Below are 13,799 nucleotides of genomic sequence, written 5' to 3' on the forward strand. Positions count from 1 at the left end.
TTTAGTCGAACTGTGGTAAAGTTTGAAGGTGGGCCAGTCGGTGCTGACACGTGTGACGTCACTGCTTCTCGCGCATACGCAGCACGGCTCGCGAGAAGCCACGCGAAACTTCTCAACCTCGGCCAGTGTAAACTACGCTACAAAATAAACTCCGAAAAACACGCTCCGATTCTATTCAAAAATGAACTCCGAAAACACAGTACGCTACCTATAATACGAGTCTATGCGCAGCCAAACCCCGGCGTAAAACAACGAGCGTGAAGCGCGCGAGCGTGAGGCGCGCGTGCCTTGGTTCAAAGCTGAGAAAAGTGGAGTCGACCGCCATCATTAGTTACCTCGACTGCATTTCGCTCAAAGTACAGGGTGTCACAAATGAAAATTTACGCGGTCTTTTTTACCGCAAAAATAAACTAGGCGTCGCCGAACGCTCATTCTCCGCCCAAAGGTAGAGCTAGAGGTCACAATCAGATGCCAAAGTTTCAGCCCAATGCAATAACCGAGTCAAAAGTTATAAGTGATTTTCTGAAATTTTCAATGGGAAAATGGCGGCCGACGGCGTTTTCAAACACATGGGGCTGTATGGCACCAGAAACCGAAAACGGGCGAAAATGGGCTCCATTTTCCCATTGAACTTTTCAGAAAATCACTTTTAACTTTTGATTGAGTTATCGGATCGGGCTGAAACTTCGGCATCTGGTTGTGACCTCTAGCTCTACCTTTGGGCGGAGAATGAGCGATCGGCGATGCCTAGTTTATTTTTACGGTGAAAAAGACCGTGTAAATTTTCTTTTGTGACACCCTGTGGGTTGAGCGACACGAACACGCTCAGAAGTAAACATATTGCTTTTAAGGTGAATGATCCAATGAGTGGTTTAATTAATGATGAGGTGTACCCTGACCAACGGGTTCGAATAAAACACAGATTTCATTGCTTCGGCAAGCTGCAGGTCGCCTCTTTAAGAGGTTTTTCAGGGGAGGCACTTACTTTTTTTTATTTATTTGTTTAACTGACATACCCTCAGGGCCATCAGCATTACAGAGGTGAGCGGGAGTTAGAAGAAAACAGAACAAAGCTGTACATTTTGGAGCTTAGCCTGAGCTGTATAGATTATTTGCGGCAATTTTAAACATATAGTAAGTGGCAATTGTGGCAACAGATGTGGGAAGATAGTTCCAGTCCTCTGAAATTTTCGGGAATGGATGACTCTTGTTTTGGAATGTCTACTTTATATATATATATGATGAAATCCGTGACAAAATATTAGACGGGTGATTCAGCGGTTGGTTGTGAAGTATTGCGTTATCATGGTATCTCTTATGAAAGTGGCATTAACGCGCTATTTTACGACGTAAAGTGAGGTAGGCAACGATAGGCTGGTTTCCATGGATCATAATTATTAAGATAAAATACACAGAACAATTTTGTACTGATCGAACGACGGTTTAGCGAGCGAAACCTGGCCCACGACGTTTCATTGAATGCCACTTTAGCGAATGGCGGCGTTCATTTGACCGAATAGATAAAATGGAGCCCGCCGCTGTCCTGTTTTCGAGCTTGCCGAACCTTTGGCGATTGACGCTCGAACTTGAGTTCATATCCCTTGCTATCGTTCCGAACAGACCGCCTGGCGCGGTCTGTTTGGATGCCCAGTTTGCCGCCCCTACAAATGCCTAAACGTCGACTCGCGTATGTGATCTCTATTCGCTAAAATATAATTCGCTAAAACGTCTTCGTTCATATAATATGAACTCGTATTAATGTTTGTAAGATGTTTCACAAAAATCGTGCACGCAGGTTCGTGTCTGTCTCTCCTTTTTGCCCCCTCGGCGAGCGGTCGTAAGCAAAAATATAAGCGCCTTCTTTTTTTTTTTTTTTTGTGGAAAAAATTGTGTGCAACGAAAGTTTAAAAAAAAATAAGACAGACCAGAAGGTTTTGAGGTGGGGTCGCCTCCACAATCACAATGCCGACAACCAGGCGAAGTCTAGGGAGCCTTCATGTGCGCTTTGCTAGGATGATGCCACCCTTTGTAATACCGCTCGCCCACAAACCAGCAGTCATTTTGGTTCTGGGCATTCGTGGGGCTTATAACTCTCCCGGAAACAAGCACCTTATCTCACAAGTTCGAAGCAGGGAAGTCAAGAAGCCGCTCGCTCTCCACAGCATGCGCACACGATGAAGAAAGCGCGAAACAAAACGAAAATAAAAGAAACGGGACAACAAAACTAAAAGCCAGAGGGAACAAGCTAAACCAAGAAAATGACAAGTGCAGGGTGCGTTGCCCGGCACAGCCCAATACCACCCCCCCCCCCCCCCCCACACACACACACACAGACACACACTGACACACACATCTGGAGCCGTCAGCGCCGCTGCGAAAGAACTTCGACGATGGCTGAGAGCCGGAGGCAGTGGCGGTGGCCGCGGCTGCAGGGGCCGACGCCGCTTTCCGTGACCTCGGTGACTCGGTGAATGGCTGTGACTCGGTGAATGACTGTGACTCGGTGAAGGGCCATGAAGTCGAACCGGTCGAACTTCATGAACGGGATCAGTTCACGGACGTGAGGGGAACGACTTGCTGAACTCGATGAGCTCGTGATGGGACGGTGAGCGACTTCGTGAATTCAGAGTTGGCGGTGATGGGATGGGGAATGCTTCATGAACTCTGTCGGATTCGTGATGTGACGGTGAGCGACTTTGTGAATTCAGAGTTGGTGGTGATGCTTCATGAACTCTATAGGATTCGTGATGTGACGGTGAAGTACTTCGTGAACTTGACGGATTCGTGAAGTGACGGTGAATGACTTTGTGAGTTCAGAGATCACGGTGACGTGATGGGGATGAGTTTGTTGTCCGGTTGAACTCCGTGATGTGAATGGCCGTGACTTTTGGACGTCGGTGTACTTTGTGATGTGAAGGGCCGTGAATATTAGACATCGGTGTACTCTGTGATGTGAAGGGCTGTGACTTTTGGACGTAGGTGTACTTTGTGATGTGAAAGGCCGTGACTTTTAGACGTCGGTGTACTCTGTGATATGAAAGGCTGTGACTTTTGGACGTCAATGTACTTTGTGATGTGAAGGGCTGTGACTTTTGGATGTTGCTGTAATTAGTGATGTGATGGTGAGTGAGTGGGTTCGGAAATGCCGACCTATGGTGAAACGTTGGAACGCCATAATGAAGGCCTGGGTTGGACGCCTAACAGATTGTAATGATGCATCAATTGCTATAGCACCCCACCTCCCATCTTTTTCCTAGTAGAGAATTTGCGATCACATTGATACACTGTAAATTAGGTCAGAAGAAATCAGTCAAGAAATATTAGAACGAAGCCAGGTCTCAGTTAGCACAATAATAGACGCATCAGTTATTGTTACGTTACCCCGCAGGGGGCAGCTGTGAAAGCAGGTGTTTGGAGAGTGGCGTCTCCACGGACCCCGAGCCATGCGGGTTCACCCGCCCACGTCTGGCTGTGCGTGGCTTTCCCGTGTCCGGGGAAAAGGGCATCCTGGTGGTTGAGTCGAACCCGGGGTAGGTTTGGACCCTTCGGGGCCCCCCGGGTGAGGCAATACACCACTTCGGCCCCCGCTTCCCGTAGACGGGTGTCCTGGCTTGGCCCGACCAGGATGATTCAGTCAGTCGCCACTTCTACTATCCCCTCCCTTCTTTTACCTTTGTCTTCTCCTTCTTTTCACTCTTCTCATTTTCTCTTCTTTCGTTTTTTCATTTCCTTTGGCGGCAAGGGCTAACCTTGGGTGGCGACAGACTCCTCGTCCAAAACCACACTTGGTTATAGTACCTGGGCAGTGCTAATGGTCTAACGGTTCCAGCAAAGCCCTTTTTGTTATGGTCCGTTAACTATTCCCTTGTTGGGCTCCGTGGTGGGCGGCACACCACAGGTTCTGAACACTTTCCGCCTCTTATGGCTCCCTCTCTCTCTAAACCCGGTTCCAGGCAGGCATCCAAACGGCCCTGTCTGGAACAAGTCATCGCCAAAGCACCAGAAACAGAACACTTTGTTAAGTTTTTTGTAGTTCACTCTGAAGACAATCAACGCCCTGCCGCCAAGCTGTCTCCGTTCATTGTTGCCAAGGTTCTTGAGCATTTGATCGGACACTCCTACCAAGCAAAAAAGTTGCATTCTGGGGACCTCCTGGTTGAGGTCACCACACAAGAGCAAAGTGTGGCCATTCAGAAGATGAAGAGCATCGTGGAGACCTCAGTCACGGTAACACCGCACAGGACTTTGAACACTGTGCGTGGTGTCATCTCCGAAGAGGACCTGCTAGATGTAAGTGAGGATGAGATCCTTGAAGGCCTACGAAACTCGGGTGTCATTGCAGTAAAGCGGATTATAATTCGCCGCGAGGGTCAGGAGATTCCCTCAAAACATCTTATTCTTTCTTTTGAACGGCACTGTCTCCCAGCAACAGTAAAGGCAGGCTATCTGAACTGCCGTGTCCGTCCTTATGTGCCGAACCCCCAAAGGTGTTTCAGGTGCCAAAGGTTCGGGCATGGGTCCAGGAGCTGCCGTGGAAGAGAGATCTGCGCCAAGTGTGGCAGCAACGAACATGTCGCAGACGTCTGTGAAAGCACTGTGTGCTGCTCCAACTGCAAAAACACCCATGCAGCGTACTCCCGTGCCTGTCCCCTGTGGAAGCAGGAAAAGGAGATACTGAGTTTAAAGGCTAAAGAGAACATTACATACCTTGAGGCCAAGAAACGCTGGTCATTCCTTGCACAAGGCTCGTATGCCGACGTGGCGCGCCGGGGTCCTGCGCCGCGTATGGAGTCGAGGGCAACCCAGGTCTTGCTCGAAGACCTGGCTGCCGCCCTCAGGACCCCAAAGCCTACCCAGGGGCAGCAGGCTCCCTCTCTTCGCGGAGAGGGTTCGCAGGCTGCTCCCACATCCCAAGACAGGCCAGCGCCTGCTGTGCCTGTACAGTCTGCACGGTCTCCTACCAGGGAGAAAAAGCGAGGCCCTCGGCCTCACTCCCTGGAGAGACCGCCTGCAACCAAGGAGCTGCATGGCCCTCATGCAGCTTCTGTAGCACAGAAGGAGGTGGAGAAGATGGACGGGGTTGAATCCCTCCCCAGTACATCTGCCACCCTCCCGTCAGGTTCTGGTCGTGGCCGCAGGTTAAGATCTCGCAACTCCGACCCTCCCAAGTCGGCAGGCAAGCCTGCTTGCGGAGCTCAGGAGAGCGGTGCTCCTGCCCTATCCACCTCCCCATCTACCCCTGAGTCTGACCAGGAGGAGATGGAGTGGCAGAATCCGAAAACCAAGCAAAAAACTAAAAAACCTGTGATACAGTCATGTCTCGTTAATATGGACGCCTCCGTTCCCCAGAAAAATCGTCCATAATGTGAATCGTCCATAATAACGAATCAAGGTCAAAAACACAAACATTAGGTAATAATTGTTAAAAAAAAAGCATTGTTTATTTCGCAAAGAACGAGGAGATATGAGTTTGCACTGACGCTTTCGATCCCACTTTAGTGTCCAAAAAGCGCAACACTTCGGCCACTTGAAGTGCACGTTCTCCGTCCCCCTTCTGCTCAAGGTAGGCGATTGCTGTCTCCAAGCCACGGCGAGCTTCACATCGAGTAACGGTTGGTCTCTCTTCTTCATCGTCTGTTTCTGTCGGCGCAAAGTTTTCGACAAGTTGATGGCCCTGTTGAGCGGATTCACCGACAAGCTCCATGATCTGCTCGTCGCTCATAGGCTCCCAGCTGTTAGTCTCTTCGTCTATATCCAAGAATGCCGATGCCTCTTCATCTGGGTTTTTCTCCCCGAGTTGTCGAAGAGCTTCACGAAGGGCCGCGAGCGGAAGTTCATCTATCGGATCCTCCACCTCCATAGCAGAGCTGTTAACAAGAATACCTGCGTGACGCCAGCAGTTCACAATGGTTTGAGGCCTTACCGCGTCCCACGCCCTCTTCAGCTTTTGAAGGCACCACCTCAAGTCAACAGTTTGCGGTTCGTTGTCTTCCGCGCAAGCGATGTAGTGCCGCACAAGTTCACCTCTGTAGTGTGCCTTAACCGCGCGAATAATTCCTGCGTCCAAGGGCTGTATTTTGGCAGTCATGTTGGGTGGAAAGAACTTCAAGGTAAGGTTTTCATAGTCCGCACGAACAGAATGGCATGATGCGTTATCAACCAACAAAACAGCCCTCCTCTTCTCAGCCTTCAAGAAGCGGTCGAATTTCGCCAAGAAGATTTCATATATCTTTCCTGTCATCCATGCTTGCTTGTTACAATTGTAGGAGCAATACATGTTCGGGTCAAATGTCTTTCCAAAACATCGTGGTCGCTCCGCTTTTGCCATGACAATGGGCTTCCACTTGTGGGTGCCGCTTGCGTTGCACAAAAATCCCACCGTGATTCTCTCTGCTTCGCTTGTTTCCAGCCACAGGTTCGGATGCCAGAGTCGAAGATGGGCCCAACTTGTAAAAAAAGCCAGTCTCGTCGAAGTTGTAAATATCATCTGGAGAATACTGAGCAAGAAATTCCGCAAGCTGTTTCCGAGCACTGGCAACGGCGGCTGTATCCACGCTTCCACTCTCTCCATGAATACGGTGGCTTGAAATTCCATGCCTTCTCTTAAACCTGCTGAGCCAACCCCTTGAGTAGTTCAGGTCATGAATGTCAGCATAAAGACGTGAAGATTGCAGACATTAAAATAAAACCACTGAAGAGAGAACAGTTATTTTAACGTAGATGCGTAATTGCACAAGAACGAGCAACTAGAAAAATCATTAGAAGAAACAACATTTTTGGGGAGGAATGCGTAACACTTTGAGAAAACATTTTCAAACTCGGCGCTTAAGAAGATACGCTCAGAACTGACTTACCCATCGTTGTGCCGAACTCCTTCGCCTTTTCTTGCAGCATCTCGTCGCTGACGGCGGCCCCTCTGGAGCGCATTTCCGTAAACCAGATGTTGACGGCCTCCTCCAACTTCTCAAACTTTGGGGGTCGCTGCCGGCAGGAACTGGAGCTGGCTGTGGGAACGCTCATCCATTTCTTTGATTCTTTTAGAATTGCGTGCACTGTTGATTTTCCGAGATCAACGCCAAGGTTTTTTCCACTCCACTCTTTCACGTCCTGAACAGACGCTGAAGGCGTTTCAATTTTGAATTTGCATATCTCCTTTTTCAGCTGAGCAGAAAGCTCTGTCCGTTTACGCTTAACACCTGTCATCGTCTCCACCTCCGAAATGACCGGAGAAGCGTCCAGCCTTGCCTCTTGCCTCTTATGCACAACGAATGTGATTCATCACGTATGCCAACCCGGAAGGAGATGGCATACGTTTAAGCTTGAAAAACAAGAAACAAACAAAAAAAAAAAAAAAAAAGACCACCTTCAGGCGCGCAGCTCTTATCTCAAGGGCGGAGGACAATAGTGAATTCCGGGTACAAACTGTGACCTCTACGATTCACTAACCTTTTCTTCTGTCGGGTATGTGGACTCGCCTTCAAAGTAACCAGGCGGGGAACAAAAAGGCAATGGTGAATTCCGAGTAGTACACACTGGGGTCACTAATATTTTTTTTTCGTGGACACGTGTCCATATTAACGAGACAAAAATGCCTGTATTTTCCCGTTTCGTCCCCAAAATAGCCGTCCATAGTCCGGACTGCGGGTTTCTCTATTAACGGGACAGAATTGCATGGCGGGAGACCGGTCGCCGAAAATTTCGTCCATATTGCGGGGTGTCCCGATTAACGGGGTCCATATTAACGAGACATGACTGTACCTTTGAAGGGATGATTTTTATTTTTTTTACTGTTCATCCATGTGCTCATAATTTCAAATCTTAATAATGGTTTCAGTGCTAATGCAGTGGAACTGTCGAGGGCTACTACATAACTTGGATGATGTGGAGTTTTTGCTGGAGGAACACAAGCCACGTGTGCTTTGCTTACAGGAGACTCATTTAAATCCCAGCCATACCAACTTCCTCAGACGGTACCAGGTATTCCGAAAGGATCGTCCGTGCTGTCAGTTCTTCTGGAGGAGTTGCGGTGGTTCTCCCGAGAGAAGTGCCCTGCGTACAGGTCTCACTGTCTACCTCACTAGAAGCAGTGGCTGTACGGTTCATGCTTCACAAAGCTCTGACAGTGTGCTCTTTGTATCTACCACCATCCTTTACTTTGAAATCCTCAGATTTTAATTCGTTTTTAGACCAGCTTCCTGAGCCATTCCTTTTGATGGGTGATTTTAATTGTCACAACCCTCTATGGGGGAGTACACGTCGTGACATCCGAGGAAAAATTATTGAGTCTGTGTTATTCTCTCGAACACTTCGTCTTTTTAACACTGGTGAGCCTACCTTTTTTAGCTGTCAACACCTTTCTTCATCATGCATTGATCTCTCCATTGGGACTGCCACACTTTTCCCTAACTTCTCATGGCATGTGCATCCTAACCCATATGGTAGCGACCATTTCCCCATTATTTTAAAGTGCACTGCTCCTTCATGCTCTCTTATGACACGTTCACCACGCTGGAAAGTAGACCAGGCAGACTGGGCCATGTTTGAAAGTGCATCTGAGATCAACCCTGAAACTTTAGTTGGCTTGGATGTAAATGATGCCTGCAAATGCCTTACTGCCTCTATAATTGAGGCAGCTCATAAAGCTATTCCGCAGTCTTCTACACGCCTTCCTGCTAAGCCAAAACCTTGGTGGACTAAGGAGTGCAGTGAGACTCGAAAAAAAACAAAATTGTTCATGGGATGTGCTACGCCGGTACCCGACCCCTCCAAATGTTTTAGCCTTCAAACAGGCTCGGGCGAAGGCTCGATATGTCCGTCGTCAATCAAAAAAGACGACATGGAAGAAATACACCTCCTCCGTTAATAGTCACACCAGTGTAAAAGTTGTCTGGGAAAAAGTGCACAAGATTAATGGGGGTTATCGAGCCTTCTCCATACCGCTTTTTGTTCTGCCAGGTGGTGTACTGCCTAGTCTTGAGCAGCAGGCCAATATTCTAGGGGAGCACTTCGCATCAGTATCAGGTTCATCGCATTACTCGGCTGCATTTTTAAAGCATACAAGTGTTATAGAGAAAAAGAGAATAAATTGCTCTGGAGGACTACGAGAACCCTATAATAGACCTTTTACTTTTCGAGAGTTACAGGCAGCATTAAATAAAAGTAAAAATACGTCCCCGGGACCAGATCGAATTCACTACTGTATGCTCAAGCATTTGCATTCCAATACCCTGCAGGTTCTTTTAAGCTTTTTTAACCAGATCTGGAGAGAAGGGGTCTTCCCAGATTCTTGGAAAAGAGCTGAAGTTATCCCGCTCCTCAAGCAAGGAAATGATCCTTCATTACCCTCAAGTTACCGGCCCATAGCCCTCACAAGTTCCTTAGGGAAAACCTTTGAACGAATGGTAAACTCAAGATTGGTCCATTTTTTAGAGGAAAATAACCTCCTCGACAAGTTTCAGTGCGGTTTCCGTGCCCACAGATCAACGGTGGACCACCTCGTACGACTTGAGAAAACTATTCGTGAGGCTTTTGTTAATAGACAGCATTGTGTTTCTGTCTTCTTTGATATAGAGAAGGCTTATGACACAACATGGAGGTATGGAATTTTGAACGATCTTGTCTCGTACGGAATTCGTGGCCGAATGCTCTCACTCATCAAAAGCTTTTTGGAAGACAGATACTTTCATGTCAAGCTTGGTACAACCTTCTCTCGTAGTTTCGTCCAAGAGAATGGAGTTCCACAAGGTGGTGTTCTTAGCGTAACACTATTTTTAATAAAAATGAACTCTATTGGAAAGTCTATCCCACAATCACTTTCCTATTCTCTTTACGTGGATGACTTGCAGATCTCTTGCTGTTCGTGTAACATTTCGGTCTGCGAGAGACAACTTCAGCTGGGAATTAATAGTCTGATGAGGTGGGCTGATGCCAATGGGTTTAGTTTTTCACCAGAGAAGTCAGTATGTGTCAACTTTTCTTTACGTAGGGGCATGATCCTAGAGCCTAGTCTGACCTTAAGGGGGCAGGCAATTCCTGTTCGTAATGAACACAAATTTCTAGGAGTGATATTTGATAAAAAGTTAAATTTCCGTAGTCATGTACTTTACCTGAAACAGAAATGCTCAAAGTCAATGAACCTCCTCAAGGTGCTTTCACACAAGTCTTGGGGTAGCGATCGGGAATGTCTCCTTCGTCTCTATCGCTGCTTGGTTCTTTCAAAATTGGATTATGGATGCGTAGTGTATGGATCCGCACGTCAATCTACCCTTCAGGTGTTGGACCCGATTCACCATCAAGGTCTGAGGCTTTCCACTGGTGCTTTTCGGACGTCCCCTATTCCTAGCCTATATGCTGAGAGTAATGAATATTCACTTGAAAAAAGACGGTTTTATTTAGGCTTTCAGTATGCATTAGGAATTCGCTCTATCCCTTCTCATCCGATCCAGGAAGCAATTCAGGATTCTCGCTATGAAACTACATTCCAGAACAAGCCATCTGTCGTACCCCCTTTTACGCAGAGAATTAAAACATATTCACAGGCTTACAACCTTGACAGTTTCAGCCTAGTTGCCCAACTTCCACTGGCAGTGGCTCCTTGGGAGTGCGTGGCACCCATAATCAATTTTACTCTGATCAAATATAATAAGCGGCAAACTGCTGTTGCTGCCCTGCAGCAGGAGTTTTTCCAGGTTGCTTATACGTACAGTAACTGTAGGAGTTTCTTCACAGATGGTACTAAGAGTGACTCTGCTGTTGGTTGTGCTGTTATAAGCGAGACATGGAAGGTTGTTAGGCGTCTTGATGCCAGAGCCTCAATATTTACTGCAGAATTATATGCTCTAACTTTAGCTGTTGAATTCATTATAGAAAACGCTATCGAGCATTCTGTTATCTACTCTGATTCTCTCAGCGCTTTAAAGGCACTTGCTTCTTTGGAAGTACCAAAGAATACCTTCGTTACTAGGCTCCGGAACATTGTCCACACTGCAGCAAAATCAGATTTACACATCAATTTCTGTTGGGTGCCTAGTCACGTCGGTATTCAGGGAAATGAGGATGCTGATAGAGCTGCCAGTACGTGCATTGAGAGGCAAGTGGATATCAAGGACATTCCGTACACTGATTACAAACACAGTCTTAAAAAAGCAATCCAGAAAAAGTGGCAGTTAGAATGGGACACGGAAATACACAACAAGCTTCATTGTGTGAAACCTACCCTGCGGGAATGGGCAAGTTGCCGACACAGGGAGCGCTTCTTTGAGGTTGTGCTCTGTCGTCTGAGACTGGGACACACCCATCTCACGCATGGGTACCTCCTACGGGCAGAGGCAGCTCCGAAATGTGAACACTGTAACGAGTCTTTGAGCGTCTTGCATATTCTTATCGTATGTCCTAAGTATCATCACGAACGCACCACTTTTTTCTCTACCTTTTTCCGGAATCGCGTCCCGTTCCACCCGGCATTATTATTGGGTGACGAACCTCTTGTGCCGCACCGTCAAGTTTTTAAGTTTTTAGATCGCATTGACATCCTACATCGGCTATGAAATTTAGTTTGTTTTCTTTTCTGTTACGTTTACCTGAAAATTAGTGGTGGCAGAGAGCCGGCGATCTTGTATTGTCGGCACATTTTCCATACTTCCTTGCGTGAAGGAAATTCCTTTAGAGTGCCTCTGGTTAGTGGAGCATTGGTTAAAATTTCTGGAGGCCTTAATAGGCCTGTATCTTGTAAGGTTTTAATCATTCATTTTCCATAGTTTTAAGATAGAACTACCTACTATAGGTCTTTTCAGTATTGCCTTTAACTTACCTTGTGTTTGGCACACTATGGCCTTAGTTGTCGCTGTGCCATTAAACACCTAAGTTTCTTCTTCTTCTTATTGTTACGTTAGAAAAAAATTTGTTATCTTTCGTGCGGAGACCTCAGATGTTCTGATATCGGACATTCTGCATTATCGGAGAGAGGCGCTTGGAATACCGCTTGATATGTGCGGCTCTCAGTCAGCTGGCCTGTAAATTCTTTGAAAAGGCTTCCCTCTGGCCTGAGAAGGGGATAGAAAAGTTTTTCATATATAATAATAATAATTAATAATAATAATAAGATTAAGAAGACGACAAAGAAGAAAAAAAATGGCGTGCCAGGACGGGGACGTTGGTACACAAAGATATATGTTGTATACGTATAACTGATTTTAAAGATGCAACCAGCTGCTCTTTAGCGGGCGGCAAGTAGGTTAGCAGTTATTCAAGGAACACTGGTGCTGCACCCCCGTGACATCACATCATGGTTAGCTTAGATTAGCTCAGTTGCGTAACTGCTGATAGACGGTGCTTTCACAAACACTGATCCCCTCTGCCTTCAAGACTCTCCTCCTGTCGTTTTCAAAGCACTGGGCGGCTGCTATGGTAACTGCAGTGTATTCTATGGAATACAGACGTTTCGGAGCGCACCGTCTAGATGGCATTCCTATAGTCCGTTGCAACCTAAGAACGAAGGGCGAGGGTAAGACGGGCCGGGGAGGAGGAAGCAGACAGAACGCTAAAGAGAGAAGGAGGTTTCCCCCTCTCTTCTCCAGCGTTCCGTCTGCTTCCTCCTCCCCGGCCCGTTTTACCCTCACCCTTCGTTCTTAGGTTGCAACGGACTATAGTGTTCTTTATGGAGCACACAGTTTTGGAAAATAAATTTAGATGGTGCTTCAAACGACGGGAGGCAGACTGAAGTGAGTGAGAGAGGGGAAACCCCCTCCGCGGGAGCTCCTCAACTGAGGTAATTAGTAAAGTTGGGTGGAGCTGCGGTTGATTGGTTGTACTGCATACCGCAGCATCACGGTGACGGCATGTCGAGGCTGTACGGCTGATGATCAGTGTTGCCATTCCTCTAGCAGATAGTGTTGGTTTTGCCGTAGACACCCGAAACCAAACTTTGAGCCGTGATATCTATGAAACTACATGAAATATTGAAAGTAAAATTAGGCCTTTTAATTTAAGGGTAACGGTGCCTTAGCTAAAAAAGTCATAATTTTCAATTAAAAAGATGTTGACAAGAGTTGCCCTTAAAGTTGCTCTTCGTGAGAGCCCCAGCGGAAAAGACACACTCTGTTTCTGCATTTGATAGTGGCAAGACTAGGAGTGTCATTGCACCTTCTGCACCATCTCGCATAGGATTTGCATCGCCGAATCGTTGTAGATATGCCATGACTCTAAATAGAATCGTTTTTTTTCCAGTTTCTTTCGGTGTCTAGGACGGAACTGCTGTTGAAGTTGATGACATGGTTGTTCTTTTCTGCATGTTTCGCTAGAGCGTTTCCTTGCACGTCCTTCTTTTTTACATTTTATTTTTGTCTGCATGGACGTTCGGGGAAATTTTTGATTTCTCCCACATATGAAGTGTTGCAGTCAGCGCAAGGATATACAAGGCAGTCGGCGCAGTCGGCGCAAGGATATACAAGGCTTTTTCTTTTTGTTGTGGACGACAATCTTTTGGAAGAGGAAGATGTTGGCCAATGGTTGAGATGGGCTTTTGTGTCACTGCTATGCCGTATGGTTTGAGAGCACGGGTGAGAACTTCGCTCGTGCCTCTGAGGTACGGGACGCACATGCGGCTGGAGGGATGGGTTTTCTCGGCTGCAGATGGGTGAGAAGTTTCTTGTAGATATTGTTGACGAATCTTGTTGGGTATGCGTTTTTTTTCGAAGGTCCCGTTCTGTGGAAACGGTTGCCCGTTTTTTTCACGTAGTGTAGTGTACACGTGAAAACCTTGGCCACCATAAATACCCTGTCAGTGTCCCTTCAAGAGTGTT

The sequence above is a fragment of the Ixodes scapularis genome, unplaced genomic scaffold, assembly GCF_016920785.2.
Source record: "Ixodes scapularis isolate PalLabHiFi unplaced genomic scaffold, ASM1692078v2 ptg000303l_1___fragment_1__unscaffolded, whole genome shotgun sequence".
Taxonomy (NCBI): domain Eukaryota; kingdom Metazoa; phylum Arthropoda; class Arachnida; order Ixodida; family Ixodidae; genus Ixodes; species Ixodes scapularis.